This window comes from Ruditapes philippinarum, unplaced genomic scaffold (assembly GCF_026571515.1).
Source record: "Ruditapes philippinarum isolate M1 unplaced genomic scaffold, ASM2657151v2 ctg8311_1_1_1_1, whole genome shotgun sequence".
NCBI classification, from domain to species: Eukaryota; Metazoa; Mollusca; class Bivalvia; order Venerida; family Veneridae; genus Ruditapes; species Ruditapes philippinarum.
In genome coordinates, this window is record NW_026865315.1 from 146,842 (window position 1) to 153,120 (window position 6,279).

Below are 6,279 nucleotides of genomic sequence, written 5' to 3' on the forward strand. Positions count from 1 at the left end.
GGACTAAGGCAAACAAGACTTTAACACAGATCGCATTAAAACATTTTCCCTTCACACCAACATATAAGTCTTTAAAGGCAATTAATATACAGCAATAAATATTAAAACCATGTAATCTCTATTTGTATTTAACTACTAGAGTATGAGCTAGAAATGGAAAAGGTTACCCCCTCTGGGTATTTTATGGGACCCATGCAGTTTTAAAGATAAACATATAGGAAGACATTTGCAAGTTGTTGTTTGACTGAAACGTTTACCATTAAGACACAAGCCAATGTGAATTATCTGCCCCTATCACAATTTCTTAAAAACAGCCTAATTGAAATAACCATTAATTTATTAACCAAATGAATTGTTGAACGTTCAATTGACCTTGCCTTTGATACTGACATTAAAAACATAGTTGTTACAGGAGATCTTAATCTAGATTTATTAAAACCAGCAACATCTAAAAAATTGTTAGATATAGCCACTCAGTACAATATGTCACAAATTATAAACGAACCAACACATTTTACCGAATCATCCTCTTCTCTTATCGACGTTACCTTGTTTCTTCTGAGTGTAGTGTCAATACATCAGGTGTTGGTGACCCTTTTCTTGATCAACAACAAAGGTATCACTGTCCAGTTTATTGCTTACTTCACTGCAACAAACCACATGCTAAATCATTTAAACGTCTTGTCTGGAAATATGACCCCAATGTAATTTTGACAATATGAGGCGTGATGCAGCTGCATATAACTGGGATTCTCTAGAAAATAATGATATTGATACCTATGCAAACAATATAACACAGACAATTATATCATTATCAAAGAAACACATCCCAAACAAAACAGTAACAATTAGACAATCAGATCCTCCATGGATGCATAACGAAATAAGAAAATGTATAAGAAAAAGGAAAAGAGCGTATGATAAAGCTAAAAAATCAAAATAATGAAGAACACTGGAATAAATATTAAAAACATTAAGAAACAAAACAACTCACTTACTTAGAAATGCTAAATCTGAACATATCAAAAAACTGTCGGAAAAATTAAGAAATCAAAATCTAAACACATCAGATTACTGGCAAATCCTCAAACAATTTATTAGGCCAGCAGTAAATAGTAATGTTAAAATATTAAATGACAATGGCAACTTGTTGACATCTGACACTGAAAAGGCAAACTTTACTAAATAATTTTTTCCAATTGCAATCTTCACTTGATGATAAGAACAAACCTGTCCCTAACTCTGATATTAATCATAATAATAATAACAATAATTATCTTGATATAATACATATTACATATGAAGAGGTTCAGGACACTCTAAAAACTCTAAGTGTAGGCAAAGCATCAGGGCCTGATAATATTAATAACAGAATTCTCAAGGAACTGTCAGGAGAACTTGCTGTACCTCTATGTCGTTCTATTTAATAAATCAATTAGAACTTCAAAAGTCCCGTCACAATGGAAGCTTGCCAATGTCTGTGCAGTATATAAGAAAGGAGACCCAACAATTGTTTCTAACTATAGACCAATATCACTCCTCAGCACAGTTAGTAAAACTTTAGAAAAAATTATACACAAACACATTTTCAACTTCTTTGTCTCAAATAACAACAATAACTGCATTGCAATCTGGTTTTGTTCCAAACGACTCTACGACTAATCAACTTGTCTCTATATATAACACATTTTGTAAAGCCCTTGATGATGGCAAAGAAGTAAGAGCTGTTTTCTGTGATTATATCTAAAGCTTTTGATCGTGTTTGCACAAAGGTCTCATTTCTAAGCTTGAGTCTACTGGAATAAATGGTGTGTTATTAAAATTGGTTTTCGCGATTATCTTTCTAAAGAAAACAAAAAGTAGTTCTTCCTGGCGGCTCATCACAAATGGCTTCTATCACAGCTGGAGTACCACAAGGGTCTATATTAGAGTCCACTTCTTTTCCTCATATATATCAACGATATGTCCTTGACATAAATTCATATATCAGACTCTTTGCAGATGATACAAGTTGTATATTATCGTTGACAATCCTGCTACCGCTGCTGCAACACTAAACTTAGATCTCGAGAAAATTACTGTATGGCAAACAGATGGCTTGTCACTTTCAATCCAAATAAAACTGAATCTGTCATTTTTCCCGTAAGGGTCAATAAACCTGTTCATCCTCCCCTTAGTATGAACGGAATACAAATAAATGAGGTGACCACTCACACACATCTTGGAGTAACTTTTCATCTGAAGGAACTTGGCATACCCATATAATGAACATATCACAAAAGGCATGGCAACGACTTAATATTATGAGGTCTTTAAAATTTATCGCTGATCGTAGATCACTCGAAACTATATATCTTTCTTTTCATCCGGCCTCTTCGAATCTAATGTATTTTGGGTAATATTTTCTCAACAAAATGAATTCGGGGGTTTAAAAAAAAAACCAACTTGAAAAACTTGCAGAATTAAACTGGGACAAAAGAAACTTGTTTTTTTCTCAAAACTGTTGAAGACACATGTTTTCAAAACCCCCAAAAGTTTAAAAGCTATAAACAAAACTAATCTCTATATAAAATTTTTTTAATTTAAACCCATTCCCAAAAATCTATTTCCCTTTGTTTTCCCAAAAACATAGGACAAAAATTCATATACAACTTTCAAATGCAAAATAAAAACTAAAAATTTTTTTTCAAAAATCAACTTTATTCAATTTATTCTTTTCCACCCTTTTATTAAAGGGCTGGGAAAGATCTCCCGCGAAAAAAAAAAAATCCCCCATCGCTTCCCAAATTTTTTAAAAAAAAATAAAGAAATTCCAAAAAGTCCAGCTCACTATTATATAGGTGAAAGAAGATATCAAATAATACATACACGATTAAAGAACACATTGCAGCTCTCTGAAAGAACACCTGTTTTCTAAAAACATAATAGACAGCCCTTTTTTGTATATGTGGTGAAATAGAAAATACAGAACACTATTTCCTCCGCTGCCCCATGTATCAAGATGACCGCACTGTCCTTATTAACAATTTAAGTCAAATCACAACTGTAACATTGAATAATTTACTATACGGCGATAATTCACTTACCGGTGCTCAAAACGAAACAATTATATCACATATACATAAATACATACAAAAAACAAAAAGATTTGATACATAATAATATTCGTTTGAAAAGAAAAAGGTCCTCCAACTCCATAGTAGTAAAGTGACTTTCTTTCTTTCTCTTGTTCCTTATCTCTTTTTCTCTTCTATTATTACTTCTCCTCCAATGTACATGTTTTAATAATTAAATCTCTCAACATATTAGTTTAATTAACCAATCACTAAACTAAGCAATATATCCTTTAAAAATGAATTCATACTCGTGCTTATACCTCTAATCTAACAGCAATGTATCTTAAATTTAGTTCATGAATACTTGACATAAACATAGTATGTATAGTAAGAAATCAAGAACAAGTCGATATGATATGTATAGTTTAGTTTAGATATTTATATTTGTTACCATTTATTTGAAATTTGTTAAAATACTGATTACGGAGAGAGTTTTCAAAAAAGCTTTACAAGCTTCCTACTCAATCCGTAAATTTTATTTTATGTAATTTATTATGTAAATGTGTGGATTATTAATAAAATATTGTTTAAACTAAATGAATTGTTATGTGGTCGGTTTTTGTTTTAGATCATAGACAAGGTCTATAAAATGATTAACTCCATAATTAATTGATGTTATTACTTTTCAAAATGGCGGCCAAATTCAAAATGGCCGCCATTTCCTGTAATTTTATTAACATTTTAATATAAACTTTGTGGTTTTGTTTTGAAAAAAGCAAATCATCACTTAATTATAAAAAAATTGTTTGTATTAATATTATAGAAATTAAATAGACTTTTTGTTGTTCAATTTGGTTTAATAATAATGCTATTAAAGGATATAAATTACCCCCCACACTTTTCCAATGTTTTACAATATAGCTTTTTTTCACATACTAATTATTACTCGAAATCTTCTTCGAAAATGACATCAATATAAATTTCCATCTCAATGTCCTCTAGATCACCTTCTTCATTTTGATCATCTTGTAACACTTCACTTGCATTTTTATTAGCTATGATTTCAATTAATTCTGGTGGTTGTATATTTCCCTCTGTCCAGGTACAATGTATACGTGAGACCTGCGGTTGAACTAGTATTCCACCCATATCTATTAGGACTTGGAATAGTTGGGAATTGACAAAAGGCAATTCACCACACAAATATTTGGTAATTTGATCTAAAAAATGCATATTTAATGTGGAAAGATATAGTGGTATTGAACGCAAGTCAATAACATAGGTAATTGTAAGTATGTCTGCATTTGGTCTAAACTTTTGTCTGACAATGTCAATGCTCAACTTATTTAAGATACTTTATTTGCCGTTCCTGTATTAAATGCAAACAAACTGTTCTAGAATTTTGAAATCTTCTTCTTGAATATCAACACTCTTGCCCATTCTCTTGAAAACTGGTTATAATTCCCCCTCCTTATAAAAAAGGCTCGTGGTATCACATCCGGTGAAAATAAGTAGCCCAATCAATGCTTTCCAAAGATCTCCTAGTCTACCAATGATTTTATTCACTTTTAACAGTCTTCTATTATAAGCCACACCAGTGTCAAATAGTATTAAACTGTTGATAGACTGTGCTTACGTTAGAAGTAATACCATAACATTAGTATCAGGAGAAAGTAAATTATTGCTTTGTCATTATTTTTAGCCGCATGTTGCATATGTAACATAATTCATGTATTGGCTTCCTCCTGAGACGTATGTAGATCTGGTATTACTTCTACTTTTCCATCTTTACTTTGGAGGAATACACATGTCTGAGTTTGATCCCCGGGAGATGCTTTGGTAGTTTAGCACGGAGGAAGGTAGTCTAGTACTGGTGTAACTCTCCAGGAACGATGGTTAAGAAACTACCCGCCAATATGACTGAAATACTGTTAGGAAAAGGGGTAAAATGAATCAAACAAACAAACAAACTTCACAAGCACAAGATTCTCCTTCCGTCCAATTTCCCTGCATATTTTACTTTAGACAATTCATCTAATGTAAATCTTATCAATTGTTTCTTAATTTTATCATTATAACAAACAAAACCTTTTCAGTTTACCAAAACTTTGGTTTCGTTGCAATTTATCAGGTATGTATCACTCATTCCACTTCATGACCTATTTGCAGATTTGATAAATTCTGTTTTGTATGTATCTGTCACTAAGTCTGCACGCTCACATTTTAGTAAAATCTCAAAATCTTTTTCCGCGCGTCTTTAAAGGATTAAGGGAGACAAGAAAGTGTTTGAAGATATATGTATATCATGTTTTTGTTACCTGACCTCTGTTCATTGTATATTTTTAAATCGCCTTCGAGATCATGCATTAGTTTTGCCTTGGCAGTCTTTGTTGGTAAGCCATCTGCTGAAGCTAGAGACCAAGGGACTGGTCCAAGCGGGTACGTTAGTGTCTTATAAGGATAATGTTATTTCATTCTGATAACAAGATAAGCTGACCGAAGATATTGCCAGCGGCCTTATCTTCGATAAATTTTTTCTGAGTTTATGCCACTTTCTTAAATTTCTTTGTATCGGCAAATGTTTTTCAGTTTTGCTTCTTCAGTGTAGCATACAAACTAACAGTTTTATCAACCAGTGGTTCTTGGACGAGCTTTTTGTGTGCCTTAAGTCCATTTCGATAGGCATCAAGCAGACTCTTTTCGATCTTTTCTGGTGCAGGAGCCCCTTAACTAAAACAGAACAAAACATCACTATTATCTGTTACAAATGAATTCATAAAGTTAGTTATTGATTCTTTGAGTTTCGTGACATTTTTTTTCAAATGCTGCTATATTTGCTGGTTGTGTATCAATGTGTGAAGAACCAACTGATGATATGCCGGCCATGCAGAATGTAGCCTCAACATAGCTGGCTGTCGAGTGTTGTGTTTAACTCCATCTGTAGTAGGCAGCAAAGTTTCTGCTAAATCCTATTATGCGTCAACGAGTCTTTGCATGTTTGTTTATTATTTGTTCAATAGTTATATTAACAGCATTTTTGAAGAAGCTCTCTTGATCCTAGGTGTGCTAAACATAAGAACATATACAGATAGATATTTTGCATAGTTAGATAGATATTTTGCATAGTTTTGATGATCATATGCAAAGAATAAGTGTAGCATATTTTATAATGTTGATATGTATAGGTGAAAATCATTTTCCTTCGTTGTTCTCATAAAACGAA